The sequence below is a fragment of the Muntiacus reevesi genome, chromosome 3 (assembly GCF_963930625.1).
Source record: "Muntiacus reevesi chromosome 3, mMunRee1.1, whole genome shotgun sequence".
NCBI classification, from domain to species: Eukaryota; Metazoa; Chordata; class Mammalia; order Artiodactyla; family Cervidae; genus Muntiacus; species Muntiacus reevesi.
Window position 1 is genome coordinate 63,613,727 of NC_089251.1, and position 16,715 is coordinate 63,630,441.

At 34.9% G+C, this 16,715-nt stretch overlaps 1 pseudogene; it reads left to right on the top strand.

Annotated features, from left to right (window-relative positions):
• Nucleotides 1–6,545: 6,545 nt before the first annotated feature.
• On the top strand, nucleotides 6,546–7,888 carry LOC136162907 (proteasome maturation protein-like; annotated as a pseudogene).
• The last annotated feature ends 8,827 nt before the right edge of the window (nucleotides 7,889–16,715 follow it).

Genomic DNA, 16,715 nt, shown 5'->3' on the forward strand with positions numbered 1-16,715 from the left:
TATAAGGTAAAGATAAAATAAGGGCTTCCCTGGTGACTCAGATGGTAAAGAATCTGCCTGCAATGCGAGAGACTGGGATTCGATTCCTGGGTCAGGAAAGTCCCTTGGAGAAGGGAATGGTTACCCACTCCAGTACTCTTGCCTGGAGAATCCCATGGACAGAGGAGCCTGGTGGGCTACAGTCCATGGGGTTGCAAAGATTTGGACACAACTGAACAACTGACACACACAAAGATAAAATAAACTCTGGTTAGGAAAATTGTATTTGGTAGGGGTATGATTTAGCAATTCTGAAACTATTTTATGTGTATTCTGAAATTGACAAATATGAAAAATAGTGTTGATAAAATCAGAGTCAGGTCTCACATTTCTCATTTTCAAAGAAAGAATTTATAAATAAGGAAAGAAGGAAGGCTAGAATGAACTACGCAGTGTTGGATTTGAATTTGAGGTATCTGTATAAACTGGTTTTTGATAGATTAATAAATAGAACAGTAGACATGGAGTGTGTTCACCCATGCAGGGGTTAGTGCACAAACACATTTTCTTATTCTGTCTGTTACTATGGCCTAGAAGCCATGATATTCTGATCACAATTAGGTCACCTAGGACCCAGAAGAATCTGAAACTTCTTCTGGTTCCAGAAAGTAAAGAGTTTTACAAAGAGAAAAAAAGGAAAAGAAACAACACAGAGCCACCCCAGGGAGCCCTGAAAGACAGAACTGGAAGAAGTTTTTCAAAGGAATAAAATAATAATAGTATTGGAATAGAGCTTCTAGATCAAAATACATTTTCATGGATCCTTACCAACGTAAATAAATAGTCAGATTAACTAATAAATGGTGGAAACATGACAAGCCTTTCCTATGGTAGAATTTTAATGAAAACATAGAAGAAATAAGGGAAATAAAGGACTATCTTTAGGCAGTAACTTCAGTCATAATCGTTACAAACAATAATCCACTGATGAATACTAAAATTAGAGAAATTTTGGGAAAAGGTTTGAGGAGGAAAAGATTTGCATAACCTCAAGTGTGTCTCCCAAGGTATTTATCAAATGCAAAGGGAAAAATGATAACGTTACAGTGGAGAAACCCAGCAGACACCATCTTAACCAAGTGATCCAGGTAACATCACTAGGAATAAGACATAGAGAAGTCACGAGTCCCTTGATGTGAAGTACCAAGAAGGGTACAACCTTATGTATGTGTTATTTTTGACAATAATGTACAACCTCAGTCTAACCATGAGAAAACATCAGATGGTCCCTGTATTAAGGGCATTCTATAACATTGTTGATGAATATTCTTCAAAAGTGTCAGAAGCATAAAAGACAAGAAAAGCTAAGGAAATGCCATAGATTGTATAACAAATATAAATAACAACTAAATATAATGTGAGATCTTGTACAGCATGCTAGAAAAGAAAAATGACAGTGGAAAGTTGGTGAAATTCAAATAAGCTCTGTAGTTTAGTTAATACTATTGCATCAACATTAATTTCTTCTTCTTCATTATTTTACTATAGTTGTATAAAATAACATTAGAAGAAGCTGCATGAGAGATACAGGAAACTCTTGTACCTTTCCTGAAGTTATGTAAATCTAAAGTTAGCTTTTAATGTATTGAAATAAAATTTTAAAAAGGGCTTTGTAGGGACCCATGTGTACAGCCTCCTCATTTTACACATTAGAAGCTCCAAAATATTAAAGGATTTATCCACAATACAAAGTTTGAGGGAAAGTTAAGATGAGCTCTAAGGGTATTGTCAAATTTTCTGAGAATTTCTTTCCTCTGGCTCAACGTATGAAAATGAATTTTAATTCTTAGTAATTGGTAACTGCTGGTCAGCTTGTCTAAATTATAGCTTCCCAGTTTCAATTCTCTTGGTGTTTATGCAATATGAAGGTGAATGCCAAAATTGTTTTCACTATCTTTTGTCATACTGACAATGTACAGTACATTGAGTAAATATACCAGTGGCAAAAATGCTTTATCTCAAGTAGGCTTGTCTGTCTAGATTGAAGAATAAATAAAGCTACCAGACTTTATCAAGTTAAGAAAAAGACTCAGAATTTATAAGTAAGATATATTTAGCAATAATTATCAACATTAAATGACTCTCAATTTTTGAAATGTGAATATCAAGCCACTTTAACTTAGAAACATGTTAGATTCATAAAATAGTAACTTAGACATGCTATGAATAGATCTTTTACAAAAAGAAATATGTTTATATTTTCCCTTTTCTTTGATTTCAAGACATCAGCTAAGCCCTAATGCACTTTCATTTATCTTTAGAAAAGAGGCAGGAACTATTTACCTTATAAAGTTTTCTTAATTCCATATTAATTAACTGTCCAGTTTAGCACTCACTCAATGAATCAACATTATCTTTGGGCCTGATATTGGTTTTCTAAAATTTTTTATTGAAAAGTTTTATTCTTTATCAATAAGTAAGTATTACTCATTCAGTTGTGTCTTAACTCCTTGTGACCCCATGGGCTGTAAGCCACTAGGCTCCTTTGTCCATGGGATTCTGCATGGAAGAATAGTGGAATGGGCACCCACTCCCTTCTCCAGGGGGCTATATTTGCCTTCAAAGTAGCAGTTCACAACAACAACAAAAATACATCAAAAATGTTAAAAGTAGCAATAAAAAGTGATCAGTGTCTTCCCTAGGGGCTCAGTGGTGGAAAATCCACCTGCAAATGCAGGAGATGAGCATTCAATCCATAATCCAGGAAGATCTCACATCCTGTGGAGCAACCAAGCCCAGATGCCACTACTATTGAGCCTGTGTTCTAGAGCCTGGGAGCTGCAACTACTGAGCTGGTGAGCTATAACTACCGAATCCTACACATCTAGAGCCCTTGCTCTGCAACAAGAGAAGCCACAATGAGAAGCCTGCACATGGCAACTAGAGAAAAGCCCACTCAGCAACACAGTCAAAAAGAATTAATTAATTTGAAAAAAAAAGTTATCAGGTCCCACTTGGACTCTTATTATTTATAGATACAAATTTCTGGGCATCTGTTGCCAAGCTGAAAGTCTCAGAAGGTGGATTAGCACTAGCACTAGTCTTGAGAATAACATACATGATATGAATTGAGGTAGTCTGGTCAGAGCTGTCTGTTCCCACATGGTTCCACTGCTGAATTACCTACCAGCTGAAACTCCAGCATGAGAACTTCAGAGATAATACATATCAACGTTAAGAAAAAGAAAAGCTTGATCCTGCAGCCTTGGATTCTGGGTTGTAGAGTTTTCACCAATAATGGAGTATTTAGTTGATTATTTTTTGTTACTTTGGGCATAGAACTTTATATCTCTTATTCTCCATTTCCCTTCTGAGAAGGCTTCTTTGAGTTTTATCACTCTACTCCTAGTACTCTAGATGATGATGCTAAAATTCGCAGAGTCTTTGTTCCTGGAACTTGCATTACTCTGTCGTGGGATTATCTTCCATCTTCCCTGCCATAGATAACATCCATATGCCAAATTTGGAACTGGCTTTAAATATTTGTATAACTTTTTAAATGCTGTAAACAAGAAATGAGATTTTGCAACAAAACTCTCTTACCAAAAACATACCTTTTTTTCAGAGATAATACATCCTCCACTTTATGTCCTTTTCAGTTTATAAAACATTTAATACATATCACTGAAGATTCTTATAGCCCCAGTAGATATTAAGATGATTTTATGGAAGCTGAATTTGAAGACTAGTGAATGGATGCCTAAAATCGTCCATTAGTGAGAGGTGCAGCTCATCCAGCTACTACTGTGCTTCACATTATACCACACTGTCATAGGACACACCGATTATTGTTAGCTATTTCAAAAACAGGAACTTCTGAAATCACATATTAGCTCTTAGATTTTTTTTTTTAATATCTGTGTTTCGTAGTAAGGGAAACGAATATGACTTGATATTTTATTTTGATTGAACATGGGCAAATGGTGCTTCCTTTGAGTATTTCTCTTATCTACTCACTGTATTCATATGGAATTAGCAGTGGTAGGTTGGGAAATTCTTTTATAAAAATACCTTTCTTGACTTTGAGGTATAGAAAGAGAATGGCTATGAATGAACATACTTGAAAGTGAGCATTGCATTTTATAAGACTTGAAATTCATCAAACTTGAGGTGCCTTACTTCTGAGCCTGTTCATGGAAGGACCTGAGAAGGCTGAATGAGTTTTATATATGATCAAAATTGAATCTGAAGAAAAGCTGGCTAAAATTCTCATTGTCACATTTCTAAAGTTAGAAAAAAGCTTAAAATGTGATTGGATAGAGAGTCTCATCCTGAAATCCTAGAAAATGACAATTCTTAGGAGGTTTAGGGAGGGGGTATGGAAGGAAGATGGGTGTAGGGAACAAAGAAAATCAAAGTAAAACTTCATAGAGATCAGAAAATATTATTTTAGGTAAGAGAATAAATAAATCTTTACTCAAGGACTCATCTTAGTAGAGCTGATTAGTCAAATTTAAAACCTTTGGTGTTGGAATCACAACCACAAAGATATGGGATAAATCCTAGCTCACGGTTCTGAGCAGCTTCTTAATCATTTTCAGCATCAGTTTCATATACACAGCAGGAATATAAGTTTATTAGAAATGATGTTTTGAAAATTAGGGGGAAAGTATGTAAAGGTACTAAAATATTGCTCTGGCAAGTCTTTTAAAGTGCAAAAAAAATCACCAAAGTTCTTACTAATAAAGCTATATTATCTATATAGAATATAGATTTTTTTGGTTGAAGAAAGGAGTAGGAGGATTTATTTTCACCATATATGATTTAGCTAAGTTTGAAATTTATACCATGAATATGTATTGCCTCATCAAAAGAGTGATTTTTTAAATTATGCAAACATTATAGATTAAATCTCATGTTGAGATCTTGGGAATCTATAAAGTAATCAATGGAAATCAGTGTTTCTATGATCCTGTTATAGAAGTACTATAAAGGAATAAATGGCCTCCTAGCTGCACCTTTTGTTTCTCCCTTATGTCCCAGCTGAAAGCCTCCCATCAATTTAGTACAAATATGTACCTGAAAGCATTTTGTAAAATTCTTATATTTTTATTTTAAATTATCCTTAATCATTCTGAAAGGCATATAATTTTGATATTCCATTTTATAGACAGGTGTACATACTGGACTTCATAGATATTAATTCATTCAAAATCACATGGTAAATAAAAGGGATGGGATTCAAACTTTGAAAACTTTAAAATTTTTATTATGCTTTAAAAATAGAGCATACTTTTTTAGAACAGAAAGTATGGAGATTTCTCATATTCCTTCTCCCCATGCATGCATAGCTTCCCCATTATCAACATCCCTCACCGCCATGGTATATCTGTTATAACTGATGTACCTACAGTGATATATCATAATTACCTGAAGTTCCCAAGTGGCAGGTTAAAAACCCACCTGCCAACGCAGGAAACATAAGAGACGAGGGTTAGATACCTGGGTCAGGAAGATCCCCTGGAGGAGGGCATGGCAACTCACTCCAGTATTCTTGCCTGGAGAATTCCGTGGACAGAGAAGCCTGGTGGGCTACAGTCCATAAGGTCCCAAAGAGTTGGACATGACTGAAGTGACAGCATGCATGCATGTACCTGAAGTTTAAAGCTTACATTAAAATTCATTCTTAGTGTTGTATATTCTATGAGTTTTGGCAAATGTATCTATATAATGAAATATATACATCATTACGGTATCATATAGGGCATCTGCACTGCCCTAAAGCCCTGCTTTATTTATTTATTCACATATCTATTAAGCCCTGGCAACCACTGAAAATATCTATAATTTTGTCTTTTTCTGAATATCATCTAATTAGAATCATACAGTATGTAAAATTTTTGGATTAGTTTCTTTCACTGAGTATTATGCATTTAAGTTTCCTCCGTGTCTTTTAACTTGATAGCTGTTTCTTTTTAGTGATAAATAATATTTCATTGTCTCAATGTACCACTGTTTATTTATCCATTCTCCTGCTGATGGGCATCATGGTCATGTCCAAATTTTCGCATTTGTGAATAAAGCTGCAGTAAATATCCATATGCAGGTTTTTGTGTGGGTTATACATTTTCATCTCTTTCAGGTAAATATCAAGGAGTGAATTTGCTGGATTCTATGGTAAGAGTATGTTTAGTTTTGTTAAATGCCACCAAACTGTCTTCCAAAATGGCTATCATTTTTCATTTCCACCAGAAATGAATGAGAACTCTTGATACTCCATACTTCACCAGCATCTGGTGTTGTCAGTTCTGGATTTCACCCATTTTTCTAGGTGTGTAGTGGTATTTCATTGTTGTTTTCATTTGCATTTCTCTAACGATATATAATGTGAAGCATCTTTTCTTATGTTTGTTTGCTATTTGTAAATTTTAGCTCTTTTGGACCACAAATCTGGTATTAAAAACAAACAAACGAAAGAAGTGCGCCACCAGATGTGAGGAATTAACTCCCAAAATTGGAAATGAGGGTCCAGGGGGCTGAGAAGCTGCATAGAGGGCAGGCTGAAAATGAATGCTGGAGAACTTGGATCTCAGCCAATGGGCAGTTTTCCAGTTACTAAACTTTCAGCAGGAGGACCTTTTGAAAGTCATGATATTCTTTGGAAATGTTTTCCTTATGTGAAAAATCAACTTTTGCCCAGTCATCCTCTTGAATTATTAGAGACACCTAATCTTACATTTTAATCTTGCATCTTATATCTGCTCAGAAATGATAAGGGGAAGTAGGTAGGGTATATAACACAAGATGGACCAGGTGTTAATAACTGTCAATGATGGGTAATGGTGAAGGATTTTATTGTATTCTTCTATTTCTATATATGGTTAAAGTTTTATACAATAAATAATTTAAAATAAATATGCAAAGCAACATAATATAAGATATATAAAGTTTTTGAGATAAGACACAGCTTGTTCCTTTAGGAGAAGGAAATGGCAACCCACTCCAGTGTTCTTGCCTGGAGAATCCCAGGGATGGGGAGCCTGGTGGGCTGCTGTCTGTGGGGTCACACAGAGTCAGACACAACTGAAGCGACTTAGACGTAGCAGCAGCAGTGTCCCTTTAATTGTTGGGTCATTTACTAAGTGTTTTGAATCATTTAAAATCACACAAAAATGTAATATTTGAAGCTTCATGCTTTTAGTGTATATTATATTGACAGAGGTATTTTCTGATTCCATGGTGGCTCAATGGCAAAGAATCCCCCTGTACCCTGAACCCAACAACATTCCCCGAATTCATATATTGAAGCTCTAATTCCCAGGATGACTATATTTGGAGATAAGACCTTTAAGAAGGCCATTAAGATTAAGTGTGGCCATAAAGGCCCTGATCCAATGACTGATGTCATTATAACAAGAGGAAGAGTCCCCAGAGATTTACACAAAGGCCTTTTGAGGACACAAAAAGGCCTGTATCTGTGAGCGAAGGACAGAGACCTTAGGGGAAACTAACCCTGCCAGCATCATGATTTCAGACCTCCGACCTTCAGAATGTGGGAAAGAAAACAGCTACTGTTTAGGTCATGCACTGGTGTTTTTTTTTTTTTTTTTTCTTTTTTAATGGCAGCCCCAGCTAACTAGTATACCAAAATAAAATGTTCAATGGAAATAAAATGAATTTATCCACATTAAGAAACATTTAAGGTCTATTTACTTTACTAGAATTACAAATGAAGTTCAAGGCAATGCAGCATGTTCACCATCTTCCATTTTTTTCCAGCTTCAAAACTTTCACTGATTATGTTAAGGGGTAATGAAGAATTTATTAAGGTATTTTTAATGATCCATCATAAAATGATGTCATGAAAGAACCCCTTTTGATGGTGGAATATAAATTTGGCTTACTATAATAAAGCTGTGTTATTAATTAAAGTAGAAGCCCTGCATCTTGTTTATAGTTGACTTTTTACTGTAATTTAACCTATGCAACATTAAAAGTACTGATACATGAGAATTTTTGCCAAAAATGTAAATTCTGCTCCTCTGAAAACACCTCTGCCAATACAACATACACTAAAGGCATGAAACCTCAAATATTACCTTCTTGTCTGATTTTAAATGATTCAAAACACTTAACAAATGACCCAAAACCCAACAATTAAAGGAACACAGTTGTATCTTCTTGTCTCAAAAGCTTTACTTATATATTTTATATCATGTCACTTTGCATATTTATTTTAAATTATTTATTATAGAAAGCTTTAGCCATATATAGAAATAGAAGAATATAATAAAATCCTTTAGCATTATCTATCATCAACAGTTATCAACACCTGGCCCATCTTGTGTTATGTACCCTACTTACTTCCCCTTATCATTCTTGCACAAGTGTAAGATATATTATTTCATCTGTAAATATTTCAGTGTGTTTCTCTGAAAGTCAATAACCTTCTTTTTAAAGATACTCATGATGTCATTATTATTTGAAAAACTTAAATCCTTAATATCAGAAAAGATCCATTGTTTAAATTTTTCCAACTTTCTCACAAATGCCACAATTATTTTTATATTTAAAAAATCAGGAACAAAGTCAGTTATAAACATTGCATTTAGTTAATATGTCTCTTTAGTATAAAAGATTTGTAGCAGAGCAAGTGACTTTTTGCCCACCGCACAATGGAAAGACCAAATGCTGAGTCAATTGTCTCTTCTAGAATGTAAAGTCTTCATTGCAGTGTGGCCAAATAAAGAGACAGGAAGCAAAGCTCAGATGTGTCTCCTGGATAGGCAGTTGAGTAGGGTATTTTATCTGGGAAGCAGGAAGCAAGAGGGGTAGGGGGCCTGGGAATGAATGGTGGAAAGCAAATTTTTAGTTTCAAGAGTTCACTATACAAATGTGAATGTTCTTCATACCTTGTCGTGTGTTACATTTGCAAAATGGGCAGGATTCATTATGAAACTTGTGGTAGGTTTTCATCTTTGAGGTGTAAGGCTTACTATGTCATTCTAGTCCCTCAATGTGCCTGCACCTGCATGATGCTTAGTGAGGGGCTGTAAGTGAGTTATTTCTTTATCTGTGGTTTCTCTGGTACTCAGCAAAGCAAACTTTGTGTTCTCACCTATTCTGTTTCTGCCTTATGGGCCTTGTAACTTAGAGCTCATAGTGTCTGTCTCTCTCCATATTTCTCTCTTTTTTAAATTACTTGCAACATATTTGTTGAATCAGAAATAAGGTTCTTTGTCCAGCAGTTCCCGGTAGTTCAGCTTTTGCTGATTGCTTCTCTCATGTGTTTTTTAACGCACTCTTTGCTCTTTGTTAAAGAAGTTGCTGAGCGGTCATGACCAGCAATTGACCTGTGAACTGGGCCTGGGTAGTCAGATGCTCCTCTCCCTCTTCTCTGTCCTTCGAATGAATATATGTTCCACCCACTGATCCCACAGCCAGAACCATTTTCAAGGATGCAAACTGGAGAGAGTAATTTACTCTTGAGACCATCTAGACAGTGTACATGACTAAACCCAGTTAAAGCCTCTGTATAAACTTTTAAGATTCTGATGTGCAAGTGTGAAGATCTGCTTGTCTTGCAGCTGCCCAAGTCAAGCCTGGCAATTAAGTCCCCTTGCTTATTAAACCTGCCACCTACCAGTCAGGAGTGGTCGACCTTTCTTGGATCTCTTCCTGCCCTCCATATATAGGGGCCAGTTTCAGATCTCACCCAGTAAATTCACAAGTTTGTAAACCAACACTCTTGTGTATTTTTCTATAGATTAGAAACAGAGGCTTGATGTGATTCAGATTTATTAATCTCTTTCTGTAATACAATTTCATAGTGTTGTGTTTATCTAAAATGAGGCACGTAAAGTCTGTCTGTCTTGTTTTCTGATGTTAACAGTAACTGTTGATCAATATCTAGATTAATTAATTCATTAGAGTATATAAAATGATATAATTCTGTCATATTATTTTCTAATCTGAAATCCTCCCTTAAAAATAAACTTCTCATATATTGCATCATTATCCAAAAAGCACAGTGATGGTAGAAAACAGTAGGATACATATTCAAGTTTTTTCATTTATTCACAGCATAATGAGTCCATTTACCAGCATCTTCAAATGATGAGCAATGAGCATTTTTTTATCATCATAATGAACTGTTACATTTAATTCCATTTTAAGTATTTAAATTATCTTATTTTTGATGCTTGCATTTTTCAATCTTCAACCAGTATGAAACTCTTCAATAACTACTGAGTCCTTTGGTATTACCCTAGTAGAGGTCTTGAGATTTATTTACTTATTTTTTGGTACCTAAGGTAAAAATGTTGTTTCCATGCAGACATTATGCAGTCCCTGCTGTTTTTGAGAATCTTTGGTTCATTTTATAGAAAAATGTTGTATTAAGACCAAAGTCTGGGCACTAGAAATATTCTTCGATACCAGGTTGTCAGTGTTTTAGGAACTTTCCAATGGACATGGATTGGAAAAATACTTTAAAAATTTTATGTTTAGTGGTTGTGTTTCAATTTAACAGCATGTTATTGATAAAATAAGTAGAGATATGTATGTATACATATATATGTGCATATACACACACACACACTCACACACACACACACACATCTATTTATTTATCTACTTCAGCCTAATTCCTGGATACCTTAGGTAAACAATTAGAAATACTCTTTCCCTATTTCTATTTTGTTTTCTTTTTCTCCCTTTGTCTCCCCTTCCTTTCCTGTTTTCTCTTACAAATCAGGAAAGTTAGAAAACTTATTACTGCAGTATAGTTGAGAAATAATGACCAAGGTTATAGCAGTTACATTCGGAATGGATCTGGAAGGTAGAACCAGCAGCATTTGATGATGAATGGAGTGTAAGTGTAGAATGAAGGAATGGGAGAAAACAAGAATAACTATAGTTTTTGACATAAGCACATGGTGAATTGAGGTGCCTTTTACTGAATTAGGAAAGACTGGAGGAGAAATACATTTGAAGGGGGAGAGGGACTTAGAATTATTTGGACTTGCCAAGTTTGATATGCCCATTAGACCTCCAAGACTGAGTATCAAATACAATTGGATAGAGCCCCCAGCTAGAATATAAACTCTAAGAAGATAGCTATTTTTGTCTATTTCATTCAATACTATGGCTCAAATGGTAAAGAATCTGCCTGCAATGTGGGAGACCTAGTCCCGATCCCTGACTTGGGAAGGTTCCATGAAGGGTATGGCTACCCACTCCATTATCCTTGCCTGGAGAATTCCATGGACAGAGGAGCCTGGTGGGTTATAGTCCATGGGGTCACAAAGAGTTGGACGTGACTGAGCAACTTTCAAAGTTTGAAAGAGGTGCATAATAGATGTCCAGTAGATATTCACTGAGTGAATAAGCAAACAAAATAAATGTGAAAAATATATCTCAGAGCTTAGAAAATTTGTCTCTTCTTATTCCAAATGGACACCTCTCCAATCCATGTAATTTTATTTTTTTATTTTTTTTTTTTTTTTCAATCCATGTAATTTTAATATTCTATTTAATCTTTATACAGTTTCAGTTAAGAACAATGCTGATACAATGACCATTTAATTCCTAATGTAAGAGATAATAAGTAACAGGCAGATGGACCTTATGGGTCAAATCAACTACTATTTATATTTCAATCCTTTATTAGCTTTATACTTGGTAGTTTGTCATATATATATATATATATATATATATACATAATATATATACATATATATATATATATATACATAATATATATACATATATATATATATATATATATATATGTATGTATATTTGGCTTTCCAAAGTCAAATTTGAAAGACAAAGGGAAACAAATGAAGGCTTCATAACAGGATAATGGTTTCTCGCTTTGCTTTTGACTGTAGTTAATTATCAGTCCCTGGTGGTTTCATAGTATGTGACTATGACATAGTAGCAGAAAGTGGCTTTTTACCTACTTAGATTATTTTTGGTCTTGCTCTACTGGTATAATATGGTTTTCTGTGTATTGTATCCTGTTTTAAGGATTTCATGAAACTTATACTTGATTTGCAAATAATTTCTGACATGACAACAAAGATGATACATTTTTTGTCCTTTTACTCTGGTTTTCTTTGGGACTTCCTTGGCAGTCTTCTGGTTGGGACATAGTACTGTAACTGACAGAGTCCAGGTACTATCCCTGGTCTAAGAACTAAGATCTCACAAGCTGTGCAGCACAGCCAAATTAAAAGCAAAACAAATAGACCAAAAAAGAAAAAAAAAATTCCTTTGGTTTCCTTTCTGGCCTCAGAATTTTAAAGAGAAAAGCCTTATTGTTTCTACAACTTGCCAAAGCAAATGTTGGAAAATTTTTGATTGGCATTTATTCTAGTACACTTATTGCATTATTGTTTAAAGCTAGATTAGCCATTGCAGTCTTGACAGTGAAAAACAAGCCATTATTTTTAAAATGTAACGTTAGTGGTCAGTTACAATTAACTGCAGGTCAAGAAGCAACAGTTAGAACTAGACAAAGAACAACAGACTGGTTCCAAATTGGGAAAGGAGTATGTCAAGGTTTTATATTGCATCCTGCTTATTTAACTTCTATGCAGAGTACATCACACAAAATGCTGGGCTGGATGAAGCACAAGCTGGAATCAAGATTGCTGCAGGAAATATCAATAACTTCAGATTCGCAGATGACATCACCCTTATGGCAGAAAATGAAGAAGAACTAGAGACTCTTGATGAAAGTCAAAGAGGAGAGTAAAAAAGTTGGCTTAAAACTCAACATTCAGAAAACTAAGATCATGGCATCTGGTTCCATCACTTCATGGCAAATAGATGTGTAAACAATGGAAAGAGTGATGGAATTTGTTTTGGGGGACTCCAAAATCACTGCAGATGTTGACTGCAGCCATGAAATTAAAAGATGTTTGCTCCTTGGAAGAAAAGTTATGACCAACCTAGAGAGCATATAAAAAAGCCAAGACATTACTTTGTCAACAAAGGTCTGACTAGTAAAAGCTATGGTTTTTCCAGTAGTCTTGTATGGATGTGAGAGTTTGACTATAAAGAAAGCTGAGTGGTGAAGAATTGATGCTTTTGAACTGTGGTGTTGGGGAAGATTCTTGAGAGTCCCTTGGACTGCAAGGAGATCCAACCAGTCTATCCTAAAGGAAATCAGTCCTGAATAATCATTGGAAGGACTGATGCTGAAGCTGAAATTCCAATCATTCGGCTACCTGATGTGAAGAACTGACTCATTGGAAAAGACGCTGAGGCTGGGAAAGATTGAAGGCTTGAGGAGAAGGGGACGGCAGAGGATGAGATGGTTGGATGGCATCACTCACTTCACTCAATGGACATGAGTTTGAGTAAGCTCCAGGAGTTGTTAACGGACAGGGAGGCCTGGTGAGCTGCAGTCCTTGGGGTGGCAAAGAGTCGGACTTGACTGAGCGACTGAACTGATGAGTGGTCAGAGATGGTGACCCTCAGGTATGTATGAACAAAAGTTCTCATTTAGGAAGAGAATATGAATTATGTGCTTTTATTCAACACATGGTTTCCAGGTGCTTTATTAGCCTATGAGTCTGAGATCTTAGATTTAATTTGATATTACCTTGAATTGTTATCCGTAGAAGCTGCTGTGATATTGAATAACTTGTAACCAGATTTATCAAAATTTGTACAGAATCCTGCAGAATTTTGTCTAGTTTACTTCTGAATGTAAACTACAGTCATGAATGAAATGTTAAGGTAATATTATGCCACTATGATTGTATTCATTATTTGTGAGTATGCTGTAATCAATACACCTTGACTTGAATTCTAAGAAATAATTTTATCTTTAAACTGCATATTTTATAAATTCTATTCACAAACATGCAAGTTAATCTAGTAGCAATAAGCTTCTTATTAGGAAATTTATACAGCTGGTAATTCAGAATTTCACGAATCTTCTCCATGTTTATGCTACTATCCAATTGTACTGAGTGTATCAAATTAATATTCAATTCATTTAGGTTTTGGATACAATTTTCAGCCCTGTAAAGGTCTTGGTATCTTACTTTTTAAAATATTTTTCCTCATACATATTCCTCAGAGGTACAATGTAAAATTATTTGTTAATTACAAACCAAATAGTGTATCCTTCTAGAGGTAATTTTTCAAACTTTTTGTAGATTTAAGGTCAAACACCTCTCAAAAGTCTTGAATCCCTAAGATCATTATATTGCATTTAAAAATTAGTTTAGTGATATGCATATTAATTGCAGCCTTTATTTTAAACATTTTTTCATGTGCGCCCAGGCCCTCTTACAGTGAAGAAAAGTACAATTTTAGGTAAATGCATTAACATATGATGAGTATGCCCAGGGGTGGGAGGAAAAGAAACATGAATGTTGAGACCTAGAGACATTTGTCAGATCAAGTGGGAGTTAGAAGAGGAATACTAAGAAAGAGGAAAAATCAAAAGAAGACACAAGAAGACAAGTCTGATTAGTTTGATTTTTTTTAAGATTTTTTTTTTTAATTTTAATGAGGAGCATTTTTTAAGGTCATCATTGAATTTGTTACACTGTTGCTTCTGTTTTATATTTTGTTTTCTTGGTCCCAAAGCATATGGGTTCTTAGCACACTGACCACAGATCGAACCCTCTGCATTGGAAGGCAAGGTCTTAACCACTGGATTGCCAGAAAAGCCCCTGTGAGGTTGATCTTTGAAGATGAAGGCAAGAATCCTCTTTGTTGATATTGTCAGCAGAACATGGATTCTAGTTTTTATAGTTCACAGAAAATTTTTTTCTACTAATGAAGTTCAGCCTATGTATGTTAGTGGAGATTGGAATAACGCAAATATGAATTTCCTGGTTCATTCTATCTTCTTCCCCATCATCTTCTTCCACTGTTACAGAGAACTAAATGGGATATGTATAACATCTCATTTTATTTATTTAATTTGCCCTCAGAGTAATTTCAGATGAAGTGACAAATGACTAAAAATACCTAAGCTTTTTCTTGAATCATTTAAATAGAATTATAGGGAAATGTTTGTATTTATAGTTTGTGAATATATATTATGCTCTAAACTGCCATGCCCTTGCAATGTTTTGTGTGTTTGTGTATATCTTTTTTAAAATTTTAGCCTCTAAGATAAAGAAACAATAATAATATTATAGTGGTGGATGAAGTTATCATCCTGCTAATATCATATGGTGGTTCAGACAGTAAAGAATCACCTGCAATGCGGGAGACCTGGGTTCAGTCCCTGTGTTGGGGAGATCCCCTGGAGAGGGCATGGGAACCCACTCCAGTATTCTTGCCTTGAGAATCTCTGTGGGCACGGAACAGTCTCCAGAATAGATCACATCCTAGGCCATAAATCTAACCTTGGTAAATTAAAAAAAAAAAAAAATTGAAATCATTCAAGTTGTCTTTTCTGACCACAATGCAGTAAGATTAGATCTCAATTACAGGAAAAAGAAAAAAAAAAAAAAACACTATTAAAATTTCAAACATATGGAGGCTAAGTAATATGCTTCTGAATAACCAACAAATCATAGAAGAAATCAAAATAGAAATCAAAAATGCATAGAAAGAATGAAAATGAAAACACAACAACCCAAAACCTATGGGAAACTGTAAAAGCAGTGATAAGGAAGAGGTTAATAGCATTACAGGCTTACCTCAAGAAAAAAGCCAAATAAATAACCTAACTCTACACCTAAAGCAACTATAGAAGGAAGAAATGAAGAACCCCATGGTTAGCAGAAGGAAAGAAATCTTAAAAATTAGGGCAGAATAAATGCAAAAGAAACAAATGAGACCAGAGCAAAAATCAACTAAGCTAAAAGTTGGTTTTTTGAAAAGGTAAGTAAAATTGACAAACCATTAGCCAGACTCATCAAGAAACAAAGGGAGAAGAACCAAATCAACAAAATTAGAAATATAAATGGAGAGATCACAACAGACAGCTCTGAAATACAAAGGATCATAAGAGGCTAATACCAGCAGCTCTATGCCAATAAAATGGACAACTTGGAAGAAATGGACAAATTCTTAGAAAAGTGTAATTTTCCAAAACTGAACCAGGAAGAAATAGAAGATCCTAACAGACCCATCACAAGCACGAAAATCGAAACTGTAATCAGAAATCTTCCAGCAAACAAAAGCCCAGGACCAGATGGCTTCACAGCTGAATTCTACCAAAAATTTAGAGAAGAGCTAACACCTATCTTACTCAAACTCTTCCAGAAAATTGCAGAAGAAGGCAAACTTCCAAACTCATTCTATGAGGCTACCATCTCCCTAATACCAAAACCAAACAAGGATGCCACAGAAAAAGAAAAATACAGGCCAATATCACTGATGAATATAGATGCAAAAATCCTTAACAAAATTCTAGCAAACAAAATCCAACAACATATTAAAAAAATCATACACCATTACCAAGTGGGCCTTATCCCAGGAATGCAAGGATTCTTTAATATCCACAAATCAATCCATGTAATACACCAGATTAACAAATTGAAAGATAAAAACCATATGATTATCTCAATAGATGCAGAAAAAGCCTTTGACAAATTCAACATCCATTTATGATTAAAACTCTCCAGAAAGCAGGAATAGAAGGAACATACGTCAACATAATAAAAGCTATATATGACAAACCCACAGCAAACATTATCCTCAATGGTGAAAAACTGAAAGCATTTCCCTTAAAGTCAGGAACAAGACAAAGG